The 15,637-nt window shown below is 41.1% G+C and overlaps 6 non-coding genes across 6 annotated transcripts; all 6 read left to right on the top strand.

Moving 5' to 3' along the window:
* Window positions 1–1,899: 1,899 nt before the first annotated feature.
* TRNAK-UUU (transfer RNA lysine (anticodon UUU)) lies at window positions 1,900–1,972 on the top strand. Its single transcript has one exon. It is a non-coding gene; the product is annotated as a tRNA-Lys (tRNA).
* Window positions 1,973–3,581: 1,609 nt separating this feature from the next.
* On the top strand, window positions 3,582–3,654 carry TRNAK-UUU (transfer RNA lysine (anticodon UUU)). Its single transcript has one exon. It is a non-coding gene; the product is annotated as a tRNA-Lys (tRNA).
* Window positions 3,655–5,265: 1,611 nt separating this feature from the next.
* On the top strand, window positions 5,266–5,338 carry TRNAK-UUU (transfer RNA lysine (anticodon UUU)). Its single transcript has one exon. It is a non-coding gene; the product is annotated as a tRNA-Lys (tRNA).
* Window positions 5,339–7,789: 2,451 nt separating this feature from the next.
* Window positions 7,790–7,862, top strand: TRNAK-UUU (transfer RNA lysine (anticodon UUU)). The gene has a single exon. It is a non-coding gene; the product is annotated as a tRNA-Lys (tRNA).
* A 2,451-nt stretch (window positions 7,863–10,313) lies between these two features.
* TRNAK-UUU (transfer RNA lysine (anticodon UUU)) lies at window positions 10,314–10,386 on the top strand. The gene has a single exon. It is a non-coding gene; the product is annotated as a tRNA-Lys (tRNA).
* Window positions 10,387–12,837: 2,451 nt separating this feature from the next.
* TRNAK-UUU (transfer RNA lysine (anticodon UUU)) lies at window positions 12,838–12,910 on the top strand. The gene has a single exon. It is a non-coding gene; the product is annotated as a tRNA-Lys (tRNA).
* The last annotated feature ends 2,727 nt before the right edge of the window (window positions 12,911–15,637 follow it).

Below are 15,637 nucleotides of genomic sequence, written 5' to 3'. Positions count from 1 at the left end.
GGCAAAACATTCAAATCCGTAAGTGGGTGAACATTAAAGTCCTAGATGCTGCAAATCTCTATATCTGGATACGGAATGACTGAAAAAAGTTATGTCTCCAGTGTCAAAATGTGTGTAATGCACTAGTAATTAATTTCCTTTATTGACCAGTGAGGTAGCCATGTATGGAGGTGCTGTAGAGTGAAAATCAAGTTTCAAATGGGCAGTGATCCCTGTGCCTGGATAGCTCAGTCGGTAGAGCATCAGACTTTTAATCTGAGGGTCCAGGGTTCAAGTCACGGTTCAGGCGTACCTTTGCTTCTTTTACAAAAAATTAAGCAGGAAATATGAATTGCTCATTCTAATATGTGCTATTTCTGATGGCATCGCAACCTTGGGCAATATGACTCTAAGGTAGTGGAGTCCAGAGTTCTTGGAGGCTTTGCCAACATTTCAAGCCTGACTGTGCTTCTAAATAGCATGAAATAGCAATCTTTGTACAAAGTTTTAACATTGGGGAGACATATTGGTCGAAAAAAAAGCAGACAGGCGCTGCTGACATTCAAACTCAGGATCTCCTGTTTACTAGACAGGCGCTTTAACCAACTAAGCCACAGCACCTTTTTTGCATCTGGTCTCCTTTCCTTCCTCATGTAATCATTTAGAAGTGAAATCCACTTTTTTTAAGGCTAGGCTTCTGTAGCAATATAACTTTTCAAAATGTTTTCCAATTGACTGAAACTCCATTGCACAAAACGAGCATGTCATTAATCGTCGATTTAGAGTGGACTGCATTGCCCAGTGTGTGCATTGAGGAGCACATGTTCGTCTTTACTGGGGAGCAAGTTTGCACTCATGAATGTGGCAAAACATTCAAATCCGTAAGTGGGTGAACATTAAAGTCCTAGATGCTGCAAATCTCTATATCTGGATCCGGAATGACTGAAAAAAGTTATGTCTCCAGTGTCAAAATGTGTGTAATGCACTAGTAATTCATTTCCTTTATTGCCCAGTGAGGTAGCCATGTATGGAGGTGCTGTAGAGTGAAAATCAAGTTTCAAATGGGCAGTAATCCCTGTGCCTGGATAGCTCAGTCGGTAGAGCATCAGACTTTTAATCTGAGGGTCCAGGGTTCAAGTCCCTGTTTAGGCGTACCTTTGCTTCTTTTACAAAAAATTAAGCAGGAAATATGAATTGCTCATTCTAATATGTGCTATTTCTGATGGCATCGCAACCTTGGGCAATATGACTCTAAGGTAGTGGAGTCCAGAGTTCTTGGATGCTTTGCCAACATTTCAAGCCTGACTGTGCTTCTAAATAGCATGAAATAGCAATCTTTGTACAAAGTTTTAATATTGGGGAGACAGATTGGTCGAAAAAAAAGCAGACAGGCGCTGCTGAGATTCGAACTCAGGATCTCCTGTTTACTAGACAGGCGCTTTAACCAACTAAGCCGCAGCACCTTTTTTGCATCTGGTCTCCTTTCCTTCCTCATGTAATCATTTAGAAGTGAAATCCACTTTTTTAAGGCTGGGCTTCTGTTGCAATATAACTTTTCAAAATGTTTTCCAATTGACTGAAACTCCATTGCACAAAACGAGCATGTCATTAATCGTCGATTTAGAGTGGACTGCATTGCCCAGTGTGTGCATTGAGGAGCACATGTTCGTCTTTACTGGGGAGCAAGTTTGCACTCATGAATGTGGCAAAACATTCAAATCCGTAAGTGGGTGACCATTAATGTCCTACATGCTGCAAATCTCTATATCTGGATACGGAATGACTGAAAAAAGTTATGTCTCCAGTGTCAAAATGTGTGTAATGCACTAGTAATTCATTTCCTTTATTGACCAGTGAGGTAGCCATGTATGGAGGTGCTGTAGAGTGAAAATCAAGTTTCAAATGGGCAGTGATCCCTGTGCCTGGATAGCTCAGTCGGTAGAGCATCAGACTTTTAATCTGAGGGTCCAGGGTTCAAGTCCCTGTTCAGGCGTACCTTTGCTTCTTTTACAAAAAATTAAGCAGGAAATATGAATTGCTCATTCTAATATGTGCTATTTCTGATGGCATCGCAACCTTGGGCAATATGACTCTAAGGTAGTGGAGTCCAGAGTTCTTGGATGCTTTGCCAACATTTCAAGCCTGACTGTGCTTCTAAATAGCATGAAATAGCAATCTTTGTACAAAGTTTTAATATTGGGGAGACAGATTGGTCGAAAAAAAAGCAGACAGGCGCTGATGAGATTTGAACTCAGGATCTCCTGTTTACTAGACAGGCGCTTTAACCAACTAAGCCGCAGCACCTTTTTTGCATCTGGTCTCCTTTCCTTCCTCATGTAATCATTTAGAAGTGAAATCCACTTTTTTAAGGCTGGGCTTCTGTTGCAATATAACTTTTCAAAATGTTTTCCAATTGACTGAAACTCCATTGCACAAAACGAGCATGTCATTAATCGTCGATTTAGAGTGGACTGCATTGCCCAGTGTGTGCATTGAGGAGCACATGTTCGTCTTTACTGGGGAGCAAGTTTGCACTCATGAATGTGGCAAAACATTCAAATCCGTAAGTGGGTGAACATTAAAGTCCTAGATGCTGCAAATCTCTATATCTGGATACGGAATGACTGAAAAAAGTTATGTCTCCAGTGTCAAAATGTGTGTAATGCACTAGTAATTCATTTCCTTTATTGCCCAGTGAGGTAGCCATGTATGGAGGTGCTGTAGAGTGAAAATCAAGTTTCAAATGGGCAGTAATCCCTGTGCCTGGATAGCTCAGTCGGTAGAGCATCAGACTTTTAATCTGAGGGTCCAGGGTTCAAGTCCCTGTTTAGGCGTACCTTTGCTTCTTTTACAAAAAATTAAGCAGGAAATATGAATTGCTCATTCTAATATGTGCTATTTCTGATGGCATCGCAACCTTGGGCAATATGACTCTAAGGTAGTGGAGTCCAGAGTTCTTGGATGCTTTGCCAACATTTCAAGCCTGACTGTGCTTCTAAATAGCATGAAATAGCAATCTTTGTACAAAGTTTTAATATTGGGGAGACAGATTGGTCGAAAAAAAAGCAGACAGGCGCTGCTGAGATTCGAACTCAGGATCTCCTGTTTACTAGACAGGCGCTTTAACCAACTAAGCCGCAGCACCTTTTTTGCATCTGGTCTCCTTTCCTTCCTCATGTAATCATTTAGAAGTGAAATCCACTTTTTTAAGGCTGGGCTTCTGTTGCAATATAACTTTTCAAAATGTTTTCCAATTGACTGAAACTCCATTGCACAAAACGAGCATGTCATTAATCGTCGATTTAGAGTGGACTGCATTGCCCAGTGTGTGCATTGAGGAGCACATGTTCGTCTTTACTGGGGAGCAAGTTTGCACTCATGAATGTGGCAAAACATTCAAATCCGTAAGTGGGTGACCATTAATGTCCTACATGCTGCAAATCTCTATATCTGGATACGGAATGACTGAAAAAAGTTATGTCTCCAGTGTCAAAATGTGTGTAATGCACTAGTAATTCATTTCCTTTATTGACCAGTGAGGTAGCCATGTATGGAGGTGCTGTAGAGTGAAAATCAAGTTTCAAATGGGCAGTGATCCCTGTGCCTGGATAGCTCAGTCGGTAGAGCATCAGACTTTTAATCTGAGGGTCCAGGGTTCAAGTCCCTGTTCAGGCGTACCTTTGCTTCTTTTACAAAAAATTAAGCAGGAAATATGAATTGCTCATTCTAATATGTGCTATTTCTGATGGCATCGCAACCTTGGGCAATATGACTCTAAGGTAGTGGAGTCCAGAGTTCTTGGATGCTTTGCCAACATTTCAAGCCTGACTGTGCTTCTAAATAGCATGAAATAGCAATCTTTGTACAAAGTTTTAATATTGGGGAGACAGATTGGTCGAAAAAAAAGCAGACAGGCGCTGCTGAGATTCGAACTCAGGATCTCCTGTTTACTAGACAGGCGCTTTAACCAACTAAGCCGCAGCACCTTTTTTGCATCTGGTCTCCTTTCCTTCCTCATGTAATCATTTAGAAGTGAAATCCACTTTTTTTAAGGCTAGGCTTCTGTAGCAATATAACTTTTCAAAATGTTTTCCAATTGACTGAAACTCCATTGCACAAAACGAGCATGTCATTAATCGTCGATTTAGAGTGGACTGCATTGCCCAGTGTGTGCATTGAGGAGCACATGTTCGTCTTTACTGGGGAGCAAGTTTGCACTCATGAATGTGGCAAAACATTCAAATCCGTAAGTGGGTGACCATTAAAGTCCTACATGCTGCAAATCTCTATATCTGGATACGGAATGACTGAAAAAAGTTATGTCTCCAGTGTCAAAATGTGTGTAATGCACTAGTAATTCATTTCCTTTATTGACCAGTGAGGTAGCCATGTATGGAGGTGCTGTAGAGTGAAAATCAAGTTTCAAATGGGCAGTGATCCCTGTGCCTGGATAGCTCAGTCGGTAGAGCATCAGACTTTTCATCTGAGGGTCCAGGGTTCAAGTCCCTGTTCAGGCGTACCTTTGCTTCTTTTACAAAAAATTAAGCAGGAAATATGAATTGCTCATTCTAATATGTGCTATTTCTGATGGCATCGCAACCTTGGGCAATATGACTCTAAGGTAGTGGAGTCCAGAGTTCTTGGATGCTTTGCCAACATTTCAAGCCTGACTGTGCTTCTAAATAGCATGAAATAGCAATCTTTGTACAAAGTTTTAATATTGGGGAGACAGATTGGTCGAAAAAAAAAGCAGACAGGCGCTGCTGAGATTTGAACTCAGGATCTCCTGTTTACTAGACAGGCGCTTTAACCAACTAAGCCGCAGCACCTTTTTTGCATCTGGTCTCCTTTCCTTCCTCATGTAATCATTTAGAAGTGAAATCCACTTTTTTAAGGCTGGGCTTCTGTTGCAATATAACTTTTCAAAATGTTTTCCAATTGACTGAAACTCCATTGCACAAAACGAGCATGTCATTAATCGTCGATTTAGAGTGGACTGCATTGCCCAGTGTGTGCATTGAGGAGCACATGTTCGTCTTTACTGGGGAGCAAGTTTGCACTCATGAATGTGGCAAAACATTCAAATCCGTAAGTGGGTGAACATTAAAGTCCTAGATGCTGCAAATCTCTATATCTGGATACGGAATGACTGAAAAAAGTTATGTCTCCAGTGTCAAAATGTGTGTAATGCACTAGTAATTCATTTCCTTTATTGACCAGTGAGGTAGCCATGTATGGAGGTGCTGTAGAGTGAAAATCAAGTTTCAAATGGGCAGTGATCCCTGTGCCTGGATAGCTCAGTCGGTAGAGCATCAGACTTTTAATCTGAGGGTCCAGGGTTCAAGTCCCTGTTCAGGCGTACCTTTGCTTCTTTTACAAAAAATTAAGCAGGAAATATGAATTGCTCATTCTAATATGTGCTATTTCTGATGGCATCGCAACCTTGGGCAATATGACTCTAAGGTAGTGGAGTCCAGAGTTCTTGGATGCTTTGCCAACATTTCAAGCCTGACTGTGCTTCTAAATAGCATGAAATAGCAATCTTTGTACAAAGTTTTAATATTGGGGAGACAGATTGGTCGAAAAAAAAGCAGACAGGCGCTGCTGAGATTCGAACTCAGGATCTCCTGTTTACTAGACAGGCGCTTTAACCAACTAAGCCGCAGCACCTTTTTTGCATCTGGTCTCCTTTCCTTCCTCATGTAATCATTTAGAAGTGAAATCCACTTTTTTAAGGCTGGGCTTCTGTTGCAATATAACTTTTCAAAATGTTTTCCAATTGACTGAAACTCCATTGCACAAAACGAGCATGTCATTAATCGTCGATTTAGAGTGGACTGCATTGCCCAGTGTGTGCATTGAGGAGCACATGTTCGTCTTTACTGGGGAGCAAGTTTGCACTCATGAATGTGGCAAAACATTCAAATCCGTAAGTGGGTGAACATTAAAGTCCTAGATGCTGCAAATCTCTATATCTGGATACGGAATGACTGAAAAAAGTTATGTCTCCAGTGTCAAAATGTGTGTAATGCACTAGTAATTCATTTCCTTTATTGCCCAGTGAGGTAGCCATGTATGGAGGTGCTGTAGAGTGAAAATCAAGTTTCAAATGGGCAGTAATCCCTGTGCCTGGATAGCTCAGTCGGTAGAGCATCAGACTTTTAATCTGAGGGTCCAGGGTTCAAGTCCCTGTTTAGGCGTACCTTTGCTTCTTTTACAAAAAATTAAGCAGGAAATATGAATTGCTCATTCTAATATGTGCTATTTCTGATGGCATCGCAACCTTGGGCAATATGACTCTAAGGTAGTGGAGTCCAGAGTTCTTGGATGCTTTGCCAACATTTCAAGCCTGACTGTGCTTCTAAATAGCATGAAATAGCAATCTTTGTACAAAGTTTTAATATTGGGGAGACAGATTGGTCGAAAAAAAAGCAGACAGGCGCTGGTGAGATTCGAACTCAGGATCTCCTGTTTACTAGACAGGCGCTTTAACCAACTAAGCCACAGCACCTTTTTTGCATCTGGTCTCCTTTCCTTCCTCATGTAATCATTTAGAAGTGAAATCCACTTTTTTAACGCTGGGCTTCTGTTGCAATATAACTTTTCAAAATGTTTTCCAATTGACTGAAACTCCATTGCACAAAACGAGCATGTCATTAATCGTCGATTTAGAGTGGACTGCATTGCCCAGTGTGTGCATTGAGGAGCACATGTTCGTCTTTACTGGGGAGCAAGTTTGCACTCATGAATGTGGCAAAACATTCAAATCCGTAAGTGGGTGAACATTAAAGTCCTAGATGCTGCAAATCTCTATATCTGGATACGGAATGACTGAAAAAAGTTATGTCTCCAGTGTCAAAATGTGTGTAATGCACTAGTAATTAATTTCCTTTATTGACCAGTGAGGTAGCCATGTATGGAGGTGCTGTAGAGTGAAAATCAAGTTTCAAATGGGCAGTGATCCCTGTGCCTGGATAGCTCAGTCGGTAGAGCATCAGACTTTTAATCTGAGGGTCCAGGGTTCAAGTCACGGTTCAGGCGTACCTTTGCTTCTTTTACAAAAAATTAAGCAGGAAATATGAATTGCTCATTCTAATATGTGCTATTTCTGATGGCATCGCAACCTTGGGCAATATGACTCTAAGGTAGTGGAGTCCAGAGTTCTTGGAGGCTTTGCCAACATTTCAAGCCTGACTGTGCTTCTAAATAGCATGAAATAGCAATCTTTGTACAAAGTTTTAACATTGGGGAGACAGATTGGTCGAAAAAAAAGCAGACAGGCGCTGCTGACATTCAAACTCAGGATCTCATGTTTACTAGACAGGCGCTTTAACCAACTAAGCCACAGCACCTTTTTTGCATCTGGTCTCCTTTCCTTCCTCATGTAATCATTTAGAAGTGAAATCCACTTTTTTTAAGGCTAGGCTTCTGTAGCAATATAACTTTTCAAAATGTTTTCCAATTGACTGAAACTCCATTGCACAAAACGAGCATGTCATTAATCGTCGATTTAGAGTGGACTGCATTGCCCAGTGTGTGCATTGAGGAGCACATGTTCGTCTTTACTGGGGAGCAAGTTTGCACTCATGAATGTGGCAAAACATTCAAATCCGTAAGTGGGTGACCATTAAAGTCCTACATGCTGCAAATCTCTATATCTGGATACGGAATGACTGAAAAAAGTTATGTCTCCAGTGTCAAAATGTGTGGAATGCACTAGTAATTCATTTCCTTTATTGACCAGTGAGGTAGCCATGTATGGAGGTGCTGTAGAGTGAAAATCAAGTTTCAAATGGGCAGTGATCCCTGTGCCTGGATAGCTCAGTCGGTAGAGCATCAGACTTTTAATCTGAGGGTCCAGGGTTCAAGTCCCTGTTCAGGCGTACCTTTGCTTCTTTTACAAAAAATTAAGCAGGAAATATGAATTGCTCATTCTAATATGTGCTATTTCTGATGGCATCGCAACCTTGGGCAATATGACTCTAAGGTAGTGGAGTCCAGAGTTCTTGGATGCTTTGCCAACATTTCAAGCCTGACTGTGCTTCTAAATAGCATGAAATAGCAATCTTTGTACAAAGTTTTAATATTGGGGAGACAGATTGGTCGAAAAAAAAGCAGACAGGCGCTGGTGAGATTCGAACTCAGGATCTCCTGTTTACTAGACAGGCGCTTTAACCAACTAAGCCACAGCACCTTTTTTGCATCTGGTCTCCTTTCCTTCCTCATGTAATCATTTAGAAGTGAAATCCACTTTTTTAACGCTGGGCTTCTGTTGCAATATAACTTTTCAAAATGTTTTCCAATTGACTGAAACTCCATTGCACAAAACGAGCATGTCATTAATCGTCGATTTAGAGTGGACTGCATTGCCCAGTGTGTGCATTGAGGAGCACATGTTCGTCTTTACTGGGGAGCAGGTTTGCACTCATGAATGTGGCAAAACATTCAAATCCGTAAGTGGGTGAACATTAAAGTCCTAGATGCTGCAAATCTCTATATCTGGATACGGAATGACTGAAAAAAGTTATGTCTCCAGTGTCAAAATGTGTGTAATGCACTAGTAATTAATTTCCTTTATTGACCAGTGAGGTAGCCATGTATGGAGGTGCTGTAGAGTGAAAATCAAGTTTCAAATGGGCAGTGATCCCTGTGCCTGGATAGCTCAGTCGGTAGAGCATCAGACTTTTAATCTGAGGGTCCAGGGTTCAAGTCACGGTTCAGGCGTACCTTTGCTTCTTTTACAAAAAATTAAGCAGGAAATATGAATTGCTCATTCTAATATGTGCTATTTCTGATGGCATCGCAACCTTGGGCAATATGACTCTAAGGTAGTGGAGTCCAGAGTTCTTGGAGGCTTTGCCAACATTTCAAGCCTGACTGTGCTTCTAAATAGCATGAAATAGCAATCTTTGTACAAAGTTTTAACATTGGGGAGACATATTGGTCGAAAAAAAAGCAGACAGGCGCTGCTGACATTCAAACTCAGGATCTCCTGTTTACTAGACAGGCGCTTTAACCAACTAAGCCACAGCACCTTTTTTGCATCTGGTCTCCTTTCCTTCCTCATGTAATCATTTAGAAGTGAAATCCACTTTTTTTAAGGCTAGGCTTCTGTAGCAATATAACTTTTCAAAATGTTTTCCAATTGACTGAAACTCCATTGCACAAAACGAGCATGTCATTAATCGTCGATTTAGAGTGGACTGCATTGCCCAGTGTGTGCATTGAGGAGCACATGTTCGTCTTTACTGGGGAGCAAGTTTGCACTCATGAATGTGGCAAAACATTCAAATCCGTAAGTGGGTGAACATTAAAGTCCTAGATGCTGCAAATCTCTATATCTGGATACGGAATGACTGAAAAAAGTTATGTCTCCAGTGTCAAAATGTGTGTAATGCACTAGTAATTCATTTCCTTTATTGCCCAGTGAGGTAGCCATGTATGGAGGTGCTGTAGAGTGAAAATCAAGTTTCAAATGGGCAGTAATCCCTGTGCCTGGATAGCTCAGTCGGTAGAGCATCAGACTTTTAATCTGAGGGTCCAGGGTTCAAGTCCCTGTTTAGGCGTACCTTTGCTTCTTTTACAAAAAATTAAGCAGGAAATATGAATTGCTCATTCTAATATGTGCTATTTCTGATGGCATCGCAACCTTGGGCAATATGACTCTAAGGTAGTGGAGTCCAGAGTTCTTGGATGCTTTGCCAACATTTCAAGCCTGACTGTGCTTCTAAATAGCATGAAATAGCAATCTTTGTACAAAGTTTTAATATTGGGGAGACAGATTGGTCGAAAAAAAAGCAGACAGGCGCTGCTGAGATTCGAACTCAGGATCTCCTGTTTACTAGACAGGCGCTTTAACCAACTAAGCCGCAGCACCTTTTTTGCATCTGGTCTCCTTTCCTTCCTCATGTAATCATTTAGAAGTGAAATCCACTTTTTTAAGGCTGGGCTTCTGTTGCAATATAACTTTTCAAAATGTTTTCCAATTGACTGAAACTCCATTGCACAAAACGAGCATGTCATTAATAGTCGATTTAGAGTGGACTGCATTGCCCAGTGTGTGCATTGAGGAGCACATGTTCGTCTTTACTGGGGAGCAAGTTTGCACTCATGAATGTGGCAAAACATTCAAATCCGTAAGTGGGTGACCATTAATGTCCTACATGCTGCAAATCTCTATATCTGGATACGGAATGACTGAAAAAAGTTATGTCTCCAGTGTCAAAATGTGTGTAATGCACTAGTAATTCATTTCCTTTATTGACCAGTGAGGTAGCCATGTATGGAGGTGCTGTAGAGTGAAAATCAAGTTTCAAATGGGCAGTGATCCCTGTGCCTGGATAGCTCAGTCGGTAGAGCATCAGACTTTTAATCTGAGGGTCCAGGGTTCAAGTCCCTGTTCAGGCGTACCTTTGCTTCTTTTACAAAAAATTAAGCAGGAAATATGAATTGCTCATTCTAATATGTGCTATTTCTGATGGCATCGCAACCTTGGGCAATATGACTCTAAGGTAGTGGAGTCCAGAGTTCTTGGATGCTTTGCCAACATTTCAAGCCTGACTGTGCTTCTAAATAGCATGAAATAGCAATCTTTGTACAAAGTTTTAATATTGGGGAGACAGATTGGTCGAAAAAAAAGCAGACAGGCGCTGCTGAGATTTGAACTCAGGATCTCCTGTTTACTAGACAGGCGCTTTAACCAACTAAGCCGCAGCACCTTTTTTGCATCTGGTCTCCTTTCCTTCCTCATGTAATCATTTAGAAGTGAAATCCACTTTTTTAAGGCTGGGCTTCTGTTGCAATATAACTTTTCAAAATGTTTTCCAATTGACTGAAACTCCATTGCACAAAACGAGCATGTCATTAATCGTCGATTTAGAGTGGACTGCATTGCCCAGTGTGTGCATTGAGGAGCACATGTTCGTCTTTACTGGGGAGCAAGTTTGCACTCATGAATGTGGCAAAACATTCAAATCCGTAAGTGGGTGAACATTAAAGTCCTAGATGCTGCAAATCTCTATATCTGGATACGGAATGACTGAAAAAAGTTATGTCTCCAGTGTCAAAATGTGTGTAATGCACTAGTAATTCATTTCCTTTATTGCCCAGTGAGGTAGCCATGTATGGAGGTGCTGTAGAGTGAAAATCAAGTTTCAAATGGGCAGTAATCCCTGTGCCTGGATAGCTCAGTCGGTAGAGCATCAGACTTTTAATCTGAGGGTCCAGGGTTCAAGTCCCTGTTTAGGCGTACCTTTGCTTCTTTTACAAAAAATTAAGCAGGAAATATGAATTGCTCATTCTAATATGTGCTATTTCTGATGGCATCGCAACCTTGGGCAATATGACTCTAAGGTAGTGGAGTCCAGAGTTCTTGGATGCTTTGCCAACATTTCAAGCCTGACTGTGCTTCTAAATAGCATGAAATAGCAATCTTTGTACAAAGTTTTAATATTGGGGAGACAGATTGGTCGAAAAAAAAGCAGACAGGCGCTGCTGAGATTCGAACTCAGGATCTCCTGTTTACTAGACAGGCGCTTTAACCAACTAAGCCGCAGCACCTTTTTTGCATCTGGTCTCCTTTCCTTCCTCATGTAATCATTTAGAAGTGAAATCCACTTTTTTAAGGCTGGGCTTCTGTTGCAATATAACTTTTCAAAATGTTTTCCAATTGACTGAAACTCCATTGCACAAAACGAGCATGTCATTAATCGTCGATTTAGAGTGGACTGCATTGCCCAGTGTGTGCATTGAGGAGCACATGTTCGTCTTTACTGGGGAGCAAGTTTGCACTCATGAATGTGGCAAAACATTCAAATCCGTAAGTGGGTGACCATTAATGTCCTACATGCTGCAAATCTCTATATCTGGATACGGAATGACTGAAAAAAGTTATGTCTCCAGTGTCAAAATGTGTGTAATGCACTAGTAATTCATTTCCTTTATTGACCAGTGAGGTAGCCATGTATGGAGGTGCTGTAGAGTGAAAATCAAGTTTCAAATGGGCAGTGATCCCTGTGCCTGGATAGCTCAGTCGGTAGAGCATCAGACTTTTCATCTGAGGGTCCAGGGTTCAAGTCCCTGTTCAGGCGTACCTTTGCTTCTTTTACAAAAAATTAAGCAGGAAATATGAATTGCTCATTCTAATATGTGCTATTTCTGATGGCATCGCAACCTTGGGCAATATGACTCTAAGGTAGTGGAGTCCAGAGTTCTTGGATGCTTTGCCAACATTTCAAGCCTGACTGTGCTTCTAAATAGCATGAAATAGCAATCTTTGTACAAAGTTTTAATATTGGGGAGACAGATTGGTCGAAAAAAAAAGCAGACAGGCGCTGCTGAGATTTGAACTCAGGATCTCCTGTTTACTAGACAGGCGCTTTAACCAACTAAGCCGCAGCACCTTTTTTGCATCTGGTCTCCTTTCCTTCCTCATGTAATCATTTAGAAGTGAAATCCACTTTTTTAAGGCTGGGCTTCTGTTGCAATATAACTTTTCAAAATGTTTTCCAATTGACTGAAACTCCATTGCACAAAACGAGCATGTCATTAATCGTCGATTTAGAGTGGACTGCATTGCCCAGTGTGTGCATTGAGGAGCACATGTTCGTCTTTACTGGGGAGCAAGTTTGCACTCATGAATGTGGCAAAACATTCAAATCCGTAAGTGGGTGAACATTAAAGTCCTAGATGCTGCAAATCTCTATATCTGGATACGGAATGACTGAAAAAAGTTATGTCTCCAGTGTCAAAATGTGTGTAATGCACTAGTAATTCATTTCCTTTATTGACCAGTGAGGTAGCCATGTATGGAGGTGCTGTAGAGTGAAAATCAAGTTTCAAATGGGCAGTGATCCCTGTGCCTGGATAGCTCAGTCGGTAGAGCATCAGACTTTTAATCTGAGGGTCCAGGGTTCAAGTCCCTGTTCAGGCGTACCTTTGCTTCTTTTACAAAAAATTAAGCAGGAAATATGAATTGCTCATTCTAATATGTGCTATTTCTGATGGCATCGCAACCTTGGGCAATATGACTCTAAGGTAGTGGAGTCCAGAGTTCTTGGATGCTTTGCCAACATTTCAAGCCTGACTGTGCTTCTAAATAGCATGAAATAGCAATCTTTGTACAAAGTTTTAATATTGGGGAGACAGATTGGTCGAAAAAAAAGCAGACAGGCGCTGCTGAGATTCGAACTCAGGATCTCCTGTTTACTAGACAGGCGCTTTAACCAACTAAGCCGCAGCACCTTTTTTGCATCTGGTCTCCTTTCCTTCCTCATGTAATCATTTAGAAGTGAAATCCACTTTTTTAAGGCTGGGCTTCTGTTGCAATATAACTTTTCAAAATGTTTTCCAATTGACTGAAACTCCATTGCACAAAACGAGCATGTCATTAATCGTCGATTTAGAGTGGACTGCATTGCCCAGTGTGTGCATTGAGGAGCACATGTTCGTCTTTACTGGGGAGCAAGTTTGCACTCATGAATGTGGCAAAACATTCAAATCCGTAAGTGGGTGAACATTAAAGTCCTAGATGCTGCAAATCTCTATATCTGGATACGGAATGACTGAAAAAAGTTATGTCTCCAGTGTCAAAATGTGTGTAATGCACTAGTAATTCATTTCCTTTATTGCCCAGTGAGGTAGCCATGTATGGAGGTGCTGTAGAGTGAAAATCAAGTTTCAAATGGGCAGTAATCCCTGTGCCTGGATAGCTCAGTCGGTAGAGCATCAGACTTTTAATCTGAGGGTCCAGGGTTCAAGTCCCTGTTTAGGCGTACCTTTGCTTCTTTTACAAAAAATTAAGCAGGAAATATGAATTGCTCATTCTAATATGTGCTATTTCTGATGGCATCGCAACCTTGGGCAATATGACTCTAAGGTAGTGGAGTCCAGAGTTCTTGGATGCTTTGCCAACATTTCAAGCCTGACTGTGCTTCTAAATAGCATGAAATAGCAATCTTTGTACAAAGTTTTAATATTGGGGAGACAGATTGGTCGAAAAAAAAGCAGACAGGCGCTGGTGAGATTCGAACTCAGGATCTCCTGTTTACTAGACAGGCGCTTTAACCAACTAAGCCACAGCACCTTTTTTGCATCTGGTCTCCTTTCCTTCCTCATGTAATCATTTAGAAGTGAAATCCACTTTTTTAACGCTGGGCTTCTGTTGCAATATAACTTTTCAAAATGTTTTCCAATTGACTGAAACTCCATTGCACAAAACGAGCATGTCATTAATCGTTGATTTAGAGTGGACTGCATTGCCCAGTGTGTGCATTGAGGAGCACATGTTCGTCTTTACTGGGGAGCAAGTTTGCACTCATGAATGTGGCAAAACATTCAAATCCGTAAGTGGGTGAACATTAAAGTCCTAGATGCTGCAAATCTCTATATCTGGATACGGAATGACTGAAAAAAGTTATGTCTCCAGTGTCAAAATGTGTGGAATGCACTAGTAATTCATTTCCTTTATTGACCAGTGAGGTAGCCATGTATGGAGGTGCTGTAGAGTGAAAATCAAGTTTCAAATGGGCAGTGATCCCTGTGCCTGGATAGCTCAGTCGGTAGAGCATCAGACTTTTAATCTGAGGGTCCAGGGTTCAAGTCACGGTTCAGGCGTACCTTTGCTTCTTTTACAAAAAATTAAGCAGGAAATATGAATTGCTCATTCTAATATGTGCTATTTCTGATGGCATCGCAACCTTGGGCAATATGACTCTAAGGTAGTGGAGTCCAGAGTTCTTGGAGGCTTTGCCAACATTTCAAGCCTGACTGTGCTTCTAAATAGCATGAAATAGCAATCTTTGTACAAAGTTTTAACATTGGGGAGACATATTGGTCGAAAAAAAAGCAGACAGGCGCTGCTGACATTCAAACTCAGGATCTCCTGTTTACTAGACAGGCGCTTTAACCAACTAAGCCACAGCACCTTTTTTGCATCTGGTCTCCTTTCCTTCCTCATGTAATCATTTAGAAGTGAAATCCACTTTTTTTAAGGCTAGGCTTCTGTAGCAATATAACTTTTCAAAATGTTTTCCAATTGACTGAAACTCCATTGCACAAAACGAGCATGTCATTAATCGTCGATTTAGAGTGGACTGCATTGCCCAGTGTGTGCATTGAGGAGCACATGTTCGTCTTTACTGGGGAGCAAGTTTGCACTCATGAATGTGGCAAAACATTCAAATCCGTAAGTGGGTGAACATTAAAGTCCTAGATGCTGCAAATCTCTATATCTGGATACGGAATGACTGAAAAAAGTTATGTCTCCAGTGTCAAAATGTGTGTAATGCACTAGTAATTCATTTCCTTTATTGCCCAGTGAGGTAGCCATGTATGGAGGTGCTGTAGAGTGAAAATCAAGTTTCAAATGGGCAGTAATCCCTGTGCCTGGATAGCTCAGTCGGTAGAGCATCAGACTTTTAATCTGAGGGTCCAGGGTTCAAGTCCCTGTTTAGGCGTACCTTTGCTTCTTTTACAAAAAATTAAGCAGGAAATATGAATTGCTCATTCTAATATGTGCTATTTCTGATGGCATCGCAACCTTGGGCAATATGACTCTAAGGTAGTGGAGTCCAGAGTTCTTGGATGCTTTGCCAACATTTCAAGCCTGACTGTGCTTCTAAATAGCATGAAATAGCAATCTTTGTACAAAGTTTTAATA

This window comes from Ambystoma mexicanum, unplaced genomic scaffold (genome assembly GCF_040938575.1).
Source record: "Ambystoma mexicanum isolate Mex_15411 unplaced genomic scaffold, UKY_AmexF1_1 Mex_scaf1, whole genome shotgun sequence".
Lineage (NCBI taxonomy): Eukaryota > Metazoa > Chordata > Amphibia > Caudata > Ambystomatidae > Ambystoma > Ambystoma mexicanum.
This window is presented reverse-complemented; position numbering and strand designations above follow the sequence as displayed.